General features: G+C 43.0%; 1 protein-coding gene across 2 annotated transcripts in view; it reads left to right on the top strand.

Annotated features, from left to right (window-relative positions):
- Nucleotides 1-19,866, top strand: part of NPY (neuropeptide Y) — an 82,752-nt gene that overhangs the window by 21,904 nt on the left and 40,982 nt on the right. The window lies entirely within an intron of this gene.

The following is a 19,866-nucleotide window of genomic DNA, read 5'->3' as shown; positions in this document are numbered from 1 at the left end:
GACATGGCGTCCGATCTGAATTCCAGCCAATTTTGCATTGACAAAGTCAAACGGTGCTCCTTCCCTACTGAGCACTGCTATGCGCCGAAACAGTGGTTCCCCTCACATATCAGGTATCATCGTACTCAGAACAAACTGCACAATAACTTTTGCAGTCCAATTTCTCCTGTTACCCTTGGTAAAATAAAAAAAATTGAACCTGAAGTATTTTTTTTGTGAAAAAAAGTTAAATGTTCATTTTTTTTAAATATTCAAAAAATTCCTGTGATGCACCTAAAGGGTTAATAAACTTCTTTAATGTGGTTTTGAGCACCTTTTAGAATGGTGTCACTTTTCGGTATTTTTTATCATATAGACCCCTCAAAGTGGCTTCAAATGTGATGTGGTCCGTAAAAATAAAATTGTGTTGCAAAAATGAGAAATCGCTGGTCAACTTTTAACCCTTATAACTTCCTAACAAAAAAAATTTTGGTTCCAAAATTGTGCTGGTGTAAAGTAAACATGTGGGAAATGTAACTTATTAAGTTTTTGTGTGCCGTATCTCTGTGATTTAAGAGCATAAAAATTCAAAGTTGGAAAATTGCAAAATTTTAAAAATTTTCGCTAAATTTCCGTTTTTTTCACAAATAAATGCAAGTTATTTGAATGAAATTTTACCACTAACATGAAGTGCAATATGTCACGAGAAAACAATGTCAGAATCACCGAGATCCATGAAAGCGTTTCAGAGTTATTACCTCATAAAGGGACAGTGGTCAGAATTGTAAAAATTGGCACGGTCATGAACGTGCAAACCACCCTTGGGGTTTAAGGGGTTAAGAGGAACCCTAGGCAAATTTGAGTAACTAGCATTTGCGCTCATCACTAGTAATAACTCTTAGATTGCCTAACTACTATGCCAGTGATAGCATAGAATTTCCAAATACAATCTGCATAATCTCACCATATATCACATCAGATGCAAATGTGTTAACAATCTGGACAATTTCTGCTACATATGCGGCAAATACAGAACTTATGATCAGCGCAAGTATCTGACAAAGTGAGTGCATATTGCTTACAAGTATTACTTTGACTGTCAAATTGGAGATCAATTGAAACTGATGAATCCTGATGAAGAAAATGTTGATTGGCATGATGTATTTCCTGATCCAGAACAACCGGAGGGTCAGCCATACTTACTGAGCCAATCATACTTAGATGATCTGGTAAGAGATCTGTCATTATCTAAAGAAAAGCCAGAGCTGCTAGCTTCTAAACTTTTGGAATGGAATTTGCTACAATGAGGTCACACGGTCACACTTTCATCATTGACACACCAATTTGGCTGCATACTTCTCAATGGAAGGCAATCTCTGTTTCTGTACTGATGTAAATGGTCTAATGATGTAGTTAAATGGTACACATGTTCTCGATGAATGGAGGCTATTCATAGACTCTAGAAAAACAAGTTTGAAAGCTGTCTTGTTCCACAATGTTAACGAAAACCCATTTCTTCCATTGGCTAATGCAGTCGCAATGAAAGAGACCCGTGGAGTTAATTTTGAACATGATCAAATACTCAGAACATAAATGGAAAATTTGTGCTGACCTGAAAGTGGTAGCTCTGCTGCTTGGCCTACTGACCTGAAAGTGGTAGCTCTGCTGCTTGGCCTACAGTTAGGGTACACGAAGCATATGTGTTTCTTGTGTCTATGGAACAGTCGTGATGGCAGAAATCATTACAAAAAATGAGGCAGTGGTTTCTCAGAGTCATGCACACAAGTGGGTCTGTACAACGTACAACACAAATCACTGGTTGATCCATTTCAATTTTATCTTCCACCTCTTCACATTAAACTTGGTTTAGTAAAAAATGTTGTAGTTGCAATTGATCGTAATAGAAATGGTTTCCAGTATTTGAAGAAGTTTAGCACACTGAAAACTGAGTCTAAAATAAAGGCAAGGATTTTTGTTGGCCCGAAATCAACAAACTAATGCATGATGACACATCCAGAACAAAACTCAACCCTCTGGAACTTGCAACATGGGATACATTTGTGCTAATAGTGCTGAACTGCGTTGGGAACAGATGCACTGAGAACTATGCTGAACTAGTAGACGAAAAGCTTAAAGCGTATGAACAACTTGTCTGCCGAATATCGTTGAAAATGCATTTTGTAGATTCCCATCTAGACTTCTTTCCACCCAATTTGTTACACGTAAGTGATGAATATGGAGAGAGGTTCCATAAAAGTATTTCTACAATGGAGAACAGATATAAAGGCTGCTGGAATCCCAACATGATGGCGGCGGACTACTGCTGATTTTTGCAATGGGCACATATGACTGCTCACAAGCTCAAAGCCAGATGCCTGAAGCACTTTTAACAGTACTGGGCATTGCTCAAGTATGTTTTTAAACTGGTATACAAGACTTTTGGAAATGTTGCTATTCCTTTACATTTTCATATACGGCTTACTACAAAAACTTGGATGTAGATCAGGTAATTCTTGGATTAAGACTCGTAAGTTCTTAATACATTTGGGCAAACATATGGGTAACAAAATTTCCTGACGCGTTAAAACAATTCTGACTTTGGATTTGGAATATGCACACTCAATTTAGTAAGGAAGGACTCATGGCTTTTGCCCAGTAGCAGCCGAAAATTTATTTTTGGTTGTGCTGTGGGTCATGGAGTGTATTGACGCAGATAAGGAGACGAAGAGGGATGTGTAACTGGTTAATTATCTGTTGGAAATGGCTACAATGATTGGGGTCTTTGAGACCCTATAAGTTTGTAATGCTTTAGGAAAAATATGTAAACTAATATCCCATTGGAAAATGGCATGCTAAAGCATCCCATCTTTCAGAAGATGTAATTTACAGTAGTTTCAGCTAAAAGAGCATCATTATTATTCACGGCAGACTGTATAATCTTTTCTCAGAACTTAACATATCAATACTTTTCACTATGAGTGCTTGGAGCCATAATTATAATACTTGTAGGAAGAATTTTTGTAACAGGTTAATGGAAAACAACCTATAAAACCATTCCTGATGTAATTTTTTTTTACATATATTTGTTACGTTAAAGCCTATTATTATGTTATTCTGGTGCTGCCTTCTCTAGGTTGTTATATGCTACAGCACAACTCTTAATTATTAATCATCAGTGAGGATTAGACAGCTTAATGGACACTTTAAGAGAGGTCCGTGCATTCAAAGGTCAAGATCAGTGCGAGAAAAACCCAAGGTTTATTATATGCTCATGTGGAAATCTGGAGGATCTGCAGATATTTGTAGATTCTATGACACATTCATTTGTCTTTTAATCAGAAACATTCTGGTGAATGTTTTTTTCTGGGGTCAATGTCAGTGCTGAATGATGATGATGATGATGATGAACTTGATGATGACGATTCACGAATATTATGATGATCATAATGATGATGGCAGATGTAGCTTCAAATAATTTTAGGAATCTAACATCGACATTAATGGGAATCTGTCAGTAGGATCAACCTCTTTTAGCCATCTATATTGGCACACAAGTCATAGAAAGTTGAATAAAATGATACCTTGATATCTGTGATCCGATGTTTCATTCAAGAGAAATCCACGGTTTTCTTTCATGCAAATGAGAAGTTAAGATTAATGAGCTGAACTTAGATCTGCCTGAGAATCTGCCTACAAAGATTATTTTAGCTGAAAGTGAACGTTACTAGTGCGAGACATGTAATGACTGACAGCCTGCTGTCATAATCACACACAGATCTGCAGTGAGATCAGAACTAACGCAGTACAAAAGAAGTATCACTCATTACAAAAACATTTTCAGCTGCAGTCCTCTCATAGTGCTTCAGCTTCCATCTTACTGGCAACCAGTGTGGGAGGTGGGTGGTACAGCAGAGCTGACAGTTCTGTGAGAAGACAACTGGAAATGTGCTTGTTGTGTTTGTAATATTACAAGGTTCAACTCTTCTGTAGTGTGTTAGTTATAATCAGGCAGACCTCTGCAGCAGAGATGATAGCACTATGAGAGGACAAGTACTGCTGCAAATGTTTGTAATGAGATACACTTCACTTGTTACTGTGTTAGCTCTGCTGTACAGTGTTAGCTCTGCTGTACTTTAAGAGTACGAGCCGGAACGTGGGATGCAGTGACGGGACGCAGGCAGAGCAAGGGTTAACAGGTTTATTTTCCAGGGCAATACTCCACGCAGGGATGTAAAGAGCTAAACAGTATTGAGGGAAACAGTATTAAAGGCACAGTACAATATTACGGTTCAAATATTAGCAAACATATAAGGAAGTCAATACTGCAGCTCCTGCTGCGAACTCAATGGTGCTGGCTAAGGTCGACGCAGTGTGCTCATTAATGGTGTTAAGCAGACAACAATACCACCGTCTTCTGGTGACAGTGGTCAGTCTCCGGTACCTTCCACTGCCCCTAGTCCATATACTGTAGTTTCCTACAAAGGTATGGGCCAAGACTACTGTCTAAGCTCGATGAGACTCCTGCACAACTCTCGTCACAGTCTCGGTCAAGCAAGCCCAAAGTGGCTGATGGTAAAAGGGGTCACGATCTGGTATGGGCCCCACATGGCTCAGAAGTTGTTTAAAGGCATGCATGTCACTTCTTTTGTGCGGTTTTCCACCTGCTCCATTCTCCAAATCCGCAGGCGGAAAACCGCAGTGGAAAACCGCACAAAAACCGCTGGAAAACTGCAATAAAAAAGGAAGAAATCCACAGGAAAAATTCAGGTCATTTGACCTACGGATTTCTTAAAATCTGCGCGGAAAAATCCACAGGACGAAAATCTACGTGTGCACATAGCCTTATCCTACATTTCCTACTAGATACAGGGTCCCAAAGTCCCCTGAGTGAGTTTAGTGACGGTGCGCATGTATGAACGCTGCTCCAATCACTTCTATAGTATTGAAGGAAAAGTTCTATAAATTCCACTGAAGTCCACAGCCTTTATAATAAATGGGTTAACTTAGGAGCTTAGTTCACATCCTGTCCTGCAGACTCTGGGCTTGTGCAAATCAGCAATCACCACAACACATCATTTATTCCACCTTTACTGTGTCTGTTCTGTGCTCTTTCCACAATGTGATCTTTCTCTTACGACCTAATTTCTCATTGCATCAGATTATGTCAGGACTGATAATAAGTGGCAGTGTGCAAAGTTATGACACTTTTCTTGTTTTCTGACAAACTTTTTGATAATAATGTAGCAGGGCATGGTAATTGGCAGCATGAGGATGAAATAGATGAAATAGAAGAATTCGAAGGGCTGCAGATGACCAATCTCCCCTTTTTCTAATATGATAAACAATAATGGAAAGGCTAATTGGTATGTTTATAATGTGAAAATAATGAACTAGGATAATAAAAAAAATGTAAATCTATTGATCAAACAATTCTTAGACATAACAACTTCTACTATTTAAAATGAAGGTGTCCTGCAATCAGTCATCATTAGATTTTTGCTACCCCATCTGAAAGCAACAAAATGTGGGGAAAGAGGTCCTGACTACAGTGATGTGTCACTTACTGGGTTGTTTGCTGAGACTGATAAAATTGATTTCAATAAAATGATTTTTATCTGCTGCAGATCTAGCAGTTCTCTAATACTGAGCTCTGTATAACTCCGACTACACAACGGATTGACAGTTTGCTGTGCACATTGTGCATAGGCAGAACAATGGCAATCGGTTGGGTGGGGTTATACAAAGGCCATAAATATGACGGACTACATTACATGAGGTTTACTGGTCCTCTGAGGCTATGTGCACACATACGGAATTCCCGCGGAAATTTCCGCTGTAATTCTGCAACTCCCTGCTCCGGGAAATACTCTAGAATTCCGCATGCGTATTTCCCGCGATAAACTAGCGTTTTGCAAGCGTAATTAGCTTGCAGAATGCTAGCGTTTTCCAAGCGATCAGTAGCATCGCTTGGAAAACTGATTGACAGGTTGGTCACACTCATCCAACATATTGTTTGACAAATGTGACCAACTTTTTACTATTGAGGCTGCCTATGCAGCATCAGTAGTAAAAAGGTATAAAGTTAAAAATAATTAAAAAAATAAAAAATTGTGTTATTCTCACCTTCTGGCGTCCCACGCAGCGTCCCCAGGCTTCAGTGATCCTCCCGGCAAGTCCCGTTCCCAGCAATGCCTTGCGACAATGACCTTTCATGACGTAGCATCTCGTGAGACCGCTACATCATCCAAGGTCATTGTCGCAAGGCATCGCTGGGAACGGGACTTGCCGGGAGGATCACTGAAGCCTGGGGACGCTGCGTGGGACGCCAGAAGGTGAGAATAACACGATTTTTTATTTTAATTCTATTTTTCACAGGGATATGGTACCCAGGGCCTGAAGGACAGTCTCCTCTCCTCCAGACCGTGGGTACCATCCGCACATTTTCCGCTTTCTTTGTGCATGGTGGGCATAGCCACATGTGGAAAGTAAGCGGAACAATGTATTCCTATGTGTGCGGAATTCCCGCGATTCCGCACAAATAATGAGCCTGCTGCGTATTTTTCCGCGATGCGATTTTGCCGCGGAAAAATAAGCAGCATTAGCACAGCATTGCGGAATGCCATTGAATACAATGGGTTGCTTATTTTATGCGTTTTCACTGCAAAAACACATAAAATCCGAGGGAATTTCAGACGTGTGCGCATAACCTGATGATAATGTCCAGCGGATAAAACAGTAATTTTAGCAAAACTACAGCAAGCAGCCCAGTATGTGGCACATCGCTAAAATCTCAGTCTCTGTCTCAGATGCTCTCAGTCTCTGTCTCAATGCTGTTCTCAGATTAGGTGGCAAAGAACTGGATACAGATTCCCTTTAACCCTTTTATGACCTTGGATGAACTGAGTACATACAGGCGATTTTGCGCCCACAGAAGCTGTGCGTGCACGATCACCGCCGGGTAATCTGCTGATATCCCAGCTGACACCTGGCACTAACTGCCCCTAAAAGTTGCAATCGATATTGATTGCAGCATTTAGAAGGCAGGCAGAGGAAGGGCGCCCCCTCTTACCTCTGATTGGTGTCCCCGTGATGCCATTGGGGGAGCCCGATCGTTACCATGGTGATATAATGATGTCATGACGACATCCGGGTCACCAAGCTCTAGCAAGTTAGTTAGATCATGTGCAGAGCATGATCTAACTTGTGTCTGTCTGCAGTACTGATAGTTATAAACAATTGCAATGCTAGTTTATAACAACGATCAGAGCTGTAAAAGTGAAGGTCTCATAGTGGGCAAAGTAAAAATGTAAAAAAAAAGCTTAAAAAATTGTAAAAATATTTTAAAAAATCAGAAAATAAAGTTTTATATATATATATATATATATATATATATATATATATATATATATATAGTGGTGTGACGGGTGGTCGCGTGGTTAATGGAAGGTATGTGTCATGGGGATGGCAGCTCCCTGTGATGTAGCCCGGAGTGTTTTGTTAAGTAGTTGTTGTTCACATTTGGGTCTGGGCTACGGGTAGCTATGAGAGATGGGAGGGTCTGGCTACCCATGTACCTCACACCGTGGTGAGGGGGTTCACTGTACCCAGTTTTGTCTGAAGATATGTGTGTGGTTGTGAATCTGCATGTAGGTAACTGGGAGTGGTTACAGGCTATCTAATGAAGGTGTGTTGCAGGTGTGGGGGAGAGTGTGTTGGAGTCTGTCAGTGTGGACAGAGCTCCCATGTTCCAGGCTTGGACGTCGCATAGCCTGGGGATGCCGTGCCGGCAATTCTGAGCCAAAAGGAGTAGACGGTCTCGAAAACCGCGTGATACTGACCGGGGTCAGAGAGAAATGTGTACAGGATGCATCTGCGGTAAGAGGGATCGGGGAACCTGCGTGGCCAACAGGTAACGGTCTTGAAAACCGTATGATACTGACCGGGGTCAGAAAGAGACTTTGTGTGAACTGATATCTATCGGATGCCTCTGAGGACAAGAGGGATCCACGAACCTGTCTGGGTGATCCAACAGGTAACAGTCTTGACAACCATGTGTTATACTGACCTGGGTCAGTGGAAGACTGTGTGAGAAGTGGCTATAGGGTGCCTCTGTGGCTAAGAGGTACCCAGGAACTTCTATGGCCGACAACAGCAGGTAACGGACAGGTGTCCGTGTTATACTGACTGGGGTCAGTGAGAAGTATTTTTAGTGAAAGACTGTATCTGTATACATGTGCTAAAGCTGAATGTTTAACAGACAGTGCAAATGGCTGCTGGAACTGTCTTAGTAATTAACTGAATGGCTTCATTTTAAACCCTGAGCGTGCCAGTGTTTACCTCAAAGACCAGCAAAGCGAGTAATCCTTGTCCACTCACATGGTAGAGCGTTACAATATATATATATATATATATATATATATATATATATATATAGTACCGATATATTTCTATTTCTATTACAAAAGAAGCACACATGCTTGGTATCGCTGCATCTGGAACAACCTGCCCCACAAAACTGACATGTTCGTTAACCCCTTTAGTGAACACCGTAAAAAAGAACCGGAGCAAACAGCTATGCTTTTTCATCATACCACTGAACTAAAAGTGGAATAAAATGCGATAAAGAGACAAATGTAAATAAGAATGGTATCTCCGAAAGCATCACCTTGTCCTGCAAAAAACAAGCTCCCAAACAGTTCCATCAGTGGGAAAATAAAAAAAAAGTTATGGAATAAAGTGATGTAAAACTAATTTTCTATAAAATAGTTTTTATTGTGTAAAGGCGCAAAAAAAAAAAGTGGTTTCGTTGTAAACGTACAGCCTCAAATAATAAAGCCAAAAACAAATTCCTGAATTGCTGTTTTTTACTCATTCTGCCTTCCAAAAATTGGATTAGAAGGTGATCAAAAAATGTCATGTGCCTGAAAATGGTACCAATTAAAACGTTAACTCATCCTGCAAAAAACAAGCTTTCACAGGACTCTATCTGCCATAATATGAAAAAATTATAGCTATCAAAGTATGGCAATGTGCAATAAAAAGTGTCTATTAGTGGGTGACAGCTGCCAAACATTAAAAAAATCTAAATCTGGTATTTCTGTAATCGCACCGACCCGAAAAATAAAGTCGCTTAATCACTTATACCGCACAAGGAATGGCGTAAAAAATAAATAAAACCAATTCTTCACCTGCTGTTGATTTTTTTCATTCTGCCTCCCAAAGATTGTTGTAAGGCTCGGTGCACATTTATCCTGCTCTCTGTACTGAGCGCTTACATCGTGGTTTCCGTTTAAATCTCTAATACATGATTCAGTATGAACCCCCAGCAGAAGATTCCCTATAATGAGGCAGATAGAGGCACTGTGAACACAATCTGGCCTATGATACGGTGGTGTAGGTCTTTTTAGGCTTGCATAAAAGCGTGGTTCCCCACAGTTTTGTGCCCTTATGAAAAGAAGAATACTGGTGAACACAGGCCAACACACTCCAGAGGAACTCTGCTGTCTTATTTTAGTGAATGGATCCGTCGGTTTCATGTGAATCATGTCAATGAGAGATATAGCTGGAAACCCCAAAGTATGTGCTCAGAGTACAGTGCCAGATAAATGTTATCTAAACTCTTATATAAAATGTTCCCAACAAAAGTTTTAAATCAATTCACAAAAAAAGAAAATCCCCAGTCAGGTCCATCACGTGTTAATGGAAATATAGGGAGCTTCCAAGTTACTGGCAGTACAAAGGCTCTTGAAAAGCTAAATGGCTACTCACCCGCCAAAAGAAATTCAGAGAATTCTGAACTCCCAAATCCAAATGCCCCCCTCCCTTCTGGGCCTCAATGTGCCTAAACCATATTTAGCATCCACATGTTTGGCATTTCTGTAGCGATGAGAGCCTACCTAATATATGGATGCTGGTCTTCAGATGTACAAGCTGGGCATAGTGTACAGGACACTACAACGTACTGGGCACTACAATGGAAGTTTGTAATTTTAACTCAGCAACATCTACTGCTGCCTGTGTCTGTAAAACACCTATGGAGTCAAAATCGTCACTACACCTGTAGATAAATTCCCAAAGGGTTATAATTTCCAAAATCGCGTCTCTTGAGCGTGGATTCTGCTCTTCTAGCACTTAAGGGCTCTGAATATGGAGTCTGCAAAGTATTCTAGGAAAATCTGTATTCCAGTAGGCAAATAGCGTTCCATCCTTTCCAAGTTGCTCCGTATGGCTAAGTAGTACTGTACAGCCACATATGGGGTATTTCCACATTCAGCAGAAATTGTGAGAATTTTCGGTGCTCTTTTACCCATTTCCAAATGAGAAAATGTAAAATCTGTAAAACAAAATTTTGGTGGTAAAAATGTAATTATTTCTTCTTCACTGCCCAATGGTATAAAATTCTTTGAACCACCTGTGGTGTCAATATGATCACCGCACCCGTAAATTAATTAATTGAGAGGTGTAGTTTGTAAAATGGGGTCACTTATTGGGGGGGGTTCTGCTGTATTGGCACCTTAGGGGCTCTCACAGTGCGTCATGGTACCCGCAAACAATAACAGTAAAATCTGCACTATAGTTTGGTGCTACGAAAAAGCAGTCTCAGAATTATAGGGATCTGATGAAGTGTCCCAGAGTTATTACCTCATAAAGTGACACTGGTCAGAAATTTAAAATTTGGCCTGGTCATGAAGGTGAAAACAGGCTTGGGGAGTGAAGGGGTTAATGTTGGATTGATATGCAGCTTTTTATTTAGTTTTTAGTGTTTCTTTAATTTTCTTACTATTGCTCAGGTGCTACCAAAGGGAAGGACTTACATCTGTGTTGTGGCATGTCCACACGTTGACTTTATTTTTACATTTTTAGAGCGGTTCTGCTCAAAATAATGGTGGGAAAAATGCTAACAAAACAATCAAAAGAATGGTTCTATTAATTTGCACATGAAAATGGCTTACTGTTCCTATGTTCAGACTTTTAAATGTCTTGTAAATGCTTCAGTCTTTCATATATGCCAAGTGTTTAAATGAAGTGATGTACGGTACATTCTTTTGGTGTTTTCCGCTAAGAAGTTGTAATAAAAATCAATGGGAAAGCTAAAAAGATGCCAGAAGAAGCCCATGCATCTTTTTGAGCATTTCATCAGTGTTTTTGTTTAAAAAATTGGTAATAGTTTCTTTGTTTAGTGGATTTATCAAAAAGTCTGAAAAATGTCAATAAAAATACACTCAAAAATCACTGAAAAAGCACTGGGTGGAGAAAAAAGTAGTAACATCACTCAGAAAATAACAAAACATAGCAGTTCTTGAAGTGTCTTATGCTTGAAAAACAGACTTTTTGGTCCAGACAAACATGCAGTATGAACATACCCTAAGGTTAATTTCACACATCCCTTTTTTTTCCTGTGTGTTGGATCCATGTTTGGTATATAAAAATAACAAATAAGTACATGTAACAGAAAAACTCATGTGTAAAACCAGCCCTAGAATAAAAAAATCTGAATGTGAAAACTAATACATGGACACTTTCACAGAAGAGTAAATGTGTACTTATTCATAGCAAGGATCATTTAACTGGAAATCAAAAGGGCACCATATCTTTTGTACTTTTCGTTTTTATCTTTTTTATGTGTAATTGTAGATGGCATTTTAGTGTGTGTGTGTGTGTGTAATTTTATTTTCCTTTATGACAGTAAAGATTTTCAGAATTTTCTATTCATAAATGTGAACATTTTAAAGGATGATAAAATACCCCATCTTAATGACCCAACATCAATGAAGGACATTGAAGGCAGGGTTGCAAGCAAGGGCATCTTTTTCAAGAAGAAACAATTAACTCAAAATATGTTATCCCTTATCAGATTTTAATTGAAATATATGACACAACTCAGCAAAAATACAAACAAACCTACCTAAATGCTAAACCAGCCTGGCCTACTGCTCTTCCCATTTTATCACAGATATACCAAAGTTCCTAGATCTCATAACAAAATATGGGAGACCCTCAGATTTTTCCAATAAGGTCAGAGTCACATTAGTGTATGGCATCCAATGCGATATGCTAGTAACATTTGGCTCCAGCTCTGCTCCGAACGTGACCCAAGTGTCATGCTATGGTGTGCCGATCCTCTCACATGCGAGAATCGGAGCACAGGTGCGGATTAGACTCAGAAATTTTCTCCATCTCCTCCATTGACGGCATCGCACTGAAGTCGGGTGATATCCGAGTGCAGTGCGATGTATCACATGCACCCATAGACTTTTATAGGCGCGTACAATCCAATTCTTGGATGCAATTGCAGCATGTTACGATTGTTTTCGTATGCTGAATCAGCATGAGAGAATAATCACAGATTTGAGCTGCCCCATAGTTTTACATTGGGCTGAGTGCAATCCAATTTGGTTATCGGATTGCACTCGTCCGATCTCATCGCAAGTGTGATGAGCCTTAACTCAGACAAAATCAGAGGTTCTTCTTCTGTAGGCCCAATGATACCAACCTGATTTCATCCTCTTAAATATTCCCAATCTCATATTAAGTACCTGGGAGAATGAATACCTTGTAATCCACAGGATCTCTACAAACTAAACATTTCACTTTAAGTTGCCCCTTTGACTTAAAGCTGCATAATCTTTGTAGTGTGTCTGTTATCAAATTTAGGTAGATCTAATCCTTTGAAAATGATAATGTTTCCCAAGCTATGGAGTTATTCACTTCAATAAAGCCAACAGTCACTTTGGACACTAGACTCTGGCCTGGAAGTTTCTGCCTTTTTGGCCAGGGTCACACTTGCGAGAAACTCGCACGAGTCTCGCGTCTCAATACCCGGCACTGCCGCTGGAACTCGGGACCGGAGTGTGCGGCTGCATGTATTTCTATGCAGCTGAGTGCTCCGGTCCGAGTGCAGGCGGCAGTGCCGAGTATTGAGATGCGAGACTCGCTTGAGTCTCTTGCAAGTGTGACCCTGGCCTTTCAGAAGTGCACAATAGCATGGAAAAGTTGAATTCTGCCAAGATGGAGGCCATACTTTGTGCAAAGTGACTCCATCTGTTTTATTGAATTGAATGGCTCTATTGAGCTATGTCTGGTTTCCGTCAGAATCCAGTTTTTCTGGAATTAGGGCTCATACTCACTTGCAAGAGACTCGCAGATTTCTTGTGTGAGTCTCTCGCATGGAAACCCGGCACTGCCGCCGGCACTGGGACCAGAGCGTGCGGATACATTTATTTCTATGCAGCCACACGCTCCGGTCCCAGTGCCAGCGGCAGTGCCGGGTTTTCATGCGCGAGACTCACACGAGAAATCTGCGAGTCTCTCACAAGTGAGTATGAGCCCTTACAGCGGAAACCACAATGCAGTGATCAGCACAGGGCACACTATATGTGAGAGCCACAGTTGCCAACTTGACTTTCTATTTTTTTATTTTTTTTTTTGGACAGTTTATAAAAAAATCACGGACAGACAATATATATTATGCACGCGCTGGAAAACCATAATAAATGATTATGATTATAAGTGATACTCCTCTACAGCCCCTAAATTCTGATATGAAGACATCTGCTGCATGCACTGTAATCAGTGAAATGATAATAATTAAAGTAAAAATAATCTGTATAAGTTTCTTCAGCTTCAAACAACTCATGATTGCCTTATTTTTTTAATTTACATACAAGGCAAAAATGTGCCCTATTTTTAAGGACTGTCCAGGAGTTTCTGGACTGTTGGCAATCCTGGTGAGAATCTAGCCCACTAAAATAAGGAGATTCTTCTCTGTCACACATGAAAGTACCTTTCTATCTATTCACTAATGATTTTGACTTTTCCATATGAATGACTATCATTTTAAAGATTTTCCTTTGCTCCTCTATAGACTACCCACAATCACGGTAAGGAGTTTAGAGGTGGCTACAACACTTCTCCATTTTGTCTTCCAAAAATCTAACTGATATCACTTAGAAGACAATCAGAAGTGTCCCCTAAGGCTACTTTCACACTAGCGTCGTGCGACGTACGTCGCAATGTGTCGTTTTGGAGAAAAAACGCATCCTGCAAAGTTGCTCGCAGGATACGTTTTTTCTCCATAGACTTGCGTTAGCGACGCATTCCGACGTATGGACACACGTCGCATCCGTCGTGCGACGGATGCGTCTTATTTTGGCGGCCGCGACGCACACAAAAACGTTACATGTAACGTTTTTTGTGCGTCGTGTCAGCCATTTTCGACCGCGCATGCGCGGCCGAAAGGCTACTTTCACACTAGCGTCGTGTGACGGCCGTCGCCCTGTGTTGGGGCGACGTACCGTCGCACGTTGTGAAAGTTTGGCACAACGGGGGCAGCGGATGCGGTTTTTCAACGCATCCGCTGCCCCATTGCAATGTCCGGGGAGGAGAGGGCGGAGCTTCGGCTGCGCATGCGCGGTCGAAAATGGTGGACACGACGCACAAAAAAAGTTACATGTAACGTTTTTGTGTGCGTCGCGGCCGCCAAAATACGACGCATCCGTCGCACGACAGATGTGACGTGTGCCCATACGTCGCAATGCATCGCTAACGCAAGTCTATGGAGAAAAAACGCATCCTACGGGCAACTTTGCAGGATGCGTTTTTTTCTCCAAAACAACGCATTGCGACGTACGTCGCACGACGCTAGTGTGAAAGTAGCCAAACTCCGCCCCCTCCTCCCCGGACATTACAATGGGGCAGCGGATGCATTGAAAAACTGCATCAGCTGCCCCCTTTGTGCAAAACTTTCACAACGTGCGACGGTATGTCACCCCGATGCAGGGCGACGGCCGTCGCACGACGCTAGTGTGAAAGTAGCCTAAACCATATAGTGGTACACATCATTAAAATCAGTTGGTAGAGAATACATTTCCATTCAAATAAATACCAAATGGTTCACTTAATTACTACAACCCGCCTTTCATTTTTTACTTTTTTAGCTTTTGGCATGTCTGGTCAGAACTTTTAGCTGCAAATGGAAACATCTGCTACAGAACACCTAACTTCATTGCAATAATTATCTCATGCAAAGGCTCGGAGCCTTTTATACTTAACTAGATTATGGCCCGATGCTATAGCATCGGGAGGATGCGATAGCATCACACCTCTTGCCATGTTAACCCTCAACACACACACTCCTCAACACACACTCCTCTCACCTTTCACCATCTCCACTCACTCTTTCACTCCACATACGACCCCTTCTCTCACTCCGTCTCTCATACTCACGCCGTCATCGCCGCTGCTCCACGATCCTCGACATCTTCTTCCGCCGGCGCCATCCTGGATCCAGACGTTGTCCACGCCGGCGACATGTTCTTGCGGCGACGCCATCTTGAGTATCATGAAATCCCGCGATAGTCAAGATAGCGTCGCCGGAAGAACATGTCGCCGGCGTGGACGACGTCGGGATCCAAAATGGCGTCGGCGAAAACTCTCGCGAGTTTTCGCCGACGCCATTTTGGATCCCGACGTCGTCCTCGCCGGCGACATGTTCTTGCGGCGACGCCATCTTGACTATCGCGGGATTTCGCCGATCCAAAATGGCGTCGCCGCAAGAACATGTCGCCGGCGTGGACGACATCGGGATCCAAAATGGCGTCGGCGTAATCTCGCGAGATTTCGCCGACGCCATCTTTTTGGATCCCGAGTCGTCCATGCCAGCGACATGTTCTTACGGCGACGCCATCTTGAATCTCGCGGGATTTCACGAAATCCAAGATGGCGTCGCCGCAAGAACATGTCGGCGGCCTGGAGAACGTCTGGATCCAGGATCGCGGCGGCGGAGGAAGATGTCGGGGCAGCGACGATGACGGTGTGAGTATGAGAAACGGAGTGAGAGAAAGGAACGTATGTGGAGTGAAAGAGTGAGTGGACGTGAGTGGAGGTGAAAGGTGAGAGGAGTGTGTGTTGAGGCGGTGTGGTGTGTTGAGGGTTAACGTGTGTGTGTGGTGACGTCACCGGTTACAACTGGACGGAAGTTGTTACAACCGGAAGCTGGTTAGGGCATTTATTATTATAGATGATGAGGAAGAAGCCGTCTGTTGTTGGCGGTGATGGCGTGTAGAGGCTTCTTCAGCCAATGTAATAGATTTAGAGTTAGGGGATTCATGTGTGAGACGACGGCGTTTATAAGCCTTAATCTTGTCAAGTCGATGCTGTTTTTCCTCAGGAGTCTCATTAGCACAGCGTTGTTTTTGTCGTAGTGCTAAAGCTGCTTTCCTTTCACTGGCATTGGCATACTGTGCATCGGTATTGAATGGTGGTATTGATAGGGCAGAAACAGATTGCTGATTAGTTATGTCAGTGAACGGCATATGGGATGAAGTGTAGCAGTAAATTGTTCCACATGCTGATGTGGAAGCATCCTGTTGTGAGTCTTATAAGCCTTAATCTTCTCAAGGCAATGGTGTTTTTCGTCAGGAGTCTCATTAGCACGGCGTTGTTTTTGTCGTAGTGCTAAAGCTGCTTTCCTTTCACTGGCATTGGCATACTTTTTGTTATGACTCATGTTGGCACAGGTAAAGGAGTCTATTTGGCAGTTATCTGGCAGTGAAGAAGGCGTCCTGGAGTATTGTAGAGTAAACAGATACTAATTGACCCTGTAATTGCCCAGCAGTAGTTATGAAGTGGTAGTGGCAAATTGGCCCTGTAGTTAGACACCGGCAGAGGAGCAAGGCAGCAGTAGTTATGGCTGTAGAGGCAAATTGGCCCTGTAATTAGACACCAGCAGAGGAGCAAGGCAGCAGTAGTTATGGCAGTAGAGGCAAATTGGCCCTGTAATTAGACACCGGCAGAGGAGCAAGGCAGCAGTAGTTATGGCGGTAGAGGCAAATTGGCCCTGTAATTAGACACAGGCAGTGAACAGTCAGAGGAGCAAGGCAGCAGTACTTATGGCGGTAGAGGCAAATTGGCCCTGTAATTAGACACCGGCAGAGGAGCAAGGCAGCAGTAGTTATGGCGGTATTGGCAAATTGGCCCTGTAATTAGACACCAGCAGAGGAGCAATGCAGCAGTAGTTATGGCGGTATAGGCAAATTGATCCTGTAATTAGACACCGGCAGAGGAGCAAGGCAGCAGTAGTTATGGCGGTAGAGGCAAATTGGCCCTGTAAATTAGACACCGGCAGAGGAGCAAGGCAGCAGTAGTTATGGCAGTAGAGGCAAATTGGCCCTGTAATTAGACACCGGCAGAGGAGCAAGGCAGCAGTAGTTATGGCGGTAGAGGCAAATTGGCCCTGTAATTAGACACAGGCAGTGAACAGTCAGAGGAGCAAGGCAGCAGTACTTATGGCGGTAGAGGCAAATTGGCCCTGTAATTAGACACCGGCAGAGGAGCAAGGCAGCAGTAGTTATGGCGGTATTGGCAAATTGGCCCTGTAATTAGACACCAGCAGAGGAGCAATGCAGCAGTAGTTATCGCGGTATAGGCAAATTGATCCTGTAATTAGACACCGGCAGAGGAGCAAGGCAGCAGTAGTTATGGCGGTAGAGGCAAATTGGCCCTGTAAATTAGACACCGGCAGAGGAGCAAGGCAGCAGTAGTTATGGCGGTAGAGGCAAATTGGCCCTGTAATTAGACACCGGCAGAGGAGCAAGGCAGCAGTAGTTATGGCGGTAGAGACAAATTAGCCCTGTAATTAGACACCGGCAGAGGAGCAAGGCAGCAGTAGTTATGGCGGTATAGGCAAATTGGCCCTGTAATTAGACACCGGCAGAGGAGCAAGGCAGTAGTAGTTATGGCGGTAGAGGCAAATTGATCCTGTAATTAGACACCGGCAGAGGAGCAAGGCAGCAGTAGTTATGGCGGTAGAGGCAAATTAGCCCTGTAATTAGACACCGGCAGAGGAGCAAGGCAGCAGTAGTTATGGCGGTAGAGGCAAATTAGCCCTGTAATTAGACACCAGCAGAGGAGCAATGCAGCAGTAGTTATGGCGGTAGAGGCAAATTAGCCCTGTAATTAGACACCGGCAGAGGAGCAAAGCAGCAGTAGTTATGGCGGTAGAGGCAAATTGGTCCAGTAATTAGACACCGGCAGTAAACAGGCATAGGACCAAGGCAGCAGTAGTTATGGTGGTACAGGCAATGCCAAGCGTCCGTACAGCAAGTCGGCGTGAGGTAAATGACGCAATTTCACGAATGCAAGATGGCGTCGGCGGACGTCGTTAACACCTCTTGCCATGTTAACCCTCAACACACCACACCGCCTCAACACACACTCCTCTCACCTTTCACCTCCACTCATGTCCACTCACTCTTTCACTCCACATACATTCCTTTCTCTCACTCCGTTTCTCATACTCACACCGTCATCGTCACTGCCCCGACATCTTCCTCCGCCGCCGCGATCCAGGATCCAGACGTTCTCCAGGCCGCCGACATGTTCTTGCGGGACGCCATCTTGGATTTCGTGAAATCCCGCGATATTCAAGATAGCGTCGCCGCAACAACATGTCGCTGGCGTGGACGACATCGGGATCCAAAAAGATGGCGTCGGCGAAATCTCGCGAGATTACGCCGACGCCATTTTGGATCCCGATGTCGCCCACGCCAGCGACATATTCTTGCGGGACGCCATCTTGGATGTCGTGAAATCCCGCGATATTCAAGATGGCGTCGCCGCAACAACATGTCGCTGGCATGGGCGACATCGGGATCCAAAATGGCGTCGGCGTAATCTCACGAGATTTCGCCGACGCCATCTTTTTGGATCCCGATGTCGTCCACGCCAGCGACATATTGTTGCGGTGACGCCATCTTGAATCTCGCGGGATTTCACGACATCCAAGATGGCGTCCCGCAAGAACATGTCGGCGGCCTGGAGAACGTCTGGATCCTGGATCGCGGCGGCGGAGGAAGATGTCGGGGCAGCGACGATGACGGTGTGAGTATGAGAAACGGAGTGAGAGAAAGGAACGTATGTGGAGTGAAAGAGTGAGTGGACATGAGTGGAGGTGAAAGGTGAGAGGAGTGTGTGTTGAGGCGGTGTGGTGTGTTGAGGGTTAATATGTGCGTGTGTGTGTGGTGACGTCACCGGTTACAACTGGACGGAAGTTGTTACAACCGGAAGCTGGTTAGGGCATTTATTATTATAGATAACGTAGTTCTGAATGACACTCAATGGCCCCGATTCATCAAAAGTACAGCAGAATTCTGGCAGAAATCACGTGGAAAATTAGCTACATTTTTGTGCAATGTGCAGTAGCAGAAAATTTTTGTGGCTTTTTTGTAATTTTCTTTCCAGTTTTACCAAAGTGGGATGGAACGGAGTAATGACACCACAGCCTAATGTAATTTATAAAAAGCTGTATGTTACACCAGAAGTTTGATTCTAGCCTCTGACTGGAGTAAGATTTGTGGTGCAGTGCACATAAGCGCACAACACTGAACGTGAACAACGCCAGACTTGATCATTTAGACCAAGATTCCCAACACTGAACCCTGTTGCACACTACCTTCCCTTACTTCCCTATCAGGAAGCTGGAAAAAAAAACATTCAGAAATCAGATGACTACCACCTACCATTCTGTTTTTACTGACTGAGGTGTGTAAGCAATTTTCATTACCAAACTTTCTGACTCTTTTTTTCATCCATTTTTAAGTGCAGCAGATGTGACTGGCTGTGTTTGCAGCCACGTGCTCATTCACATATCGAACAAGTGCAGGAGCTGTCTACCATATACATGCACAAGTGTGGCCCGAAAATCAGACCAGAGTAGTGTTTGCGGCAATTTTTTCCATGCAATCCGATGGTCCGTGTGGAACATCGTACATGTATAGTAGCATATTGGGTATAATGGATGCAGCACACTAATGTTTAATAAACTTGTCTGAATGAGTCCTCAAGATGATTGAAAAACATTTTGTAATTCAAAAATTTCAAGAAAACAAG

This window comes from Dendrobates tinctorius, unplaced genomic scaffold, assembly GCF_039654945.1.
Source record: "Dendrobates tinctorius isolate UK_male_01 unplaced genomic scaffold, ASM3965494v1 ptg000070l, whole genome shotgun sequence".
In the NCBI taxonomy this organism is placed as follows: Eukaryota; Metazoa; Chordata; class Amphibia; order Anura; family Dendrobatidae; genus Dendrobates; species Dendrobates tinctorius.
This window is presented reverse-complemented; position numbering and strand designations above follow the sequence as displayed.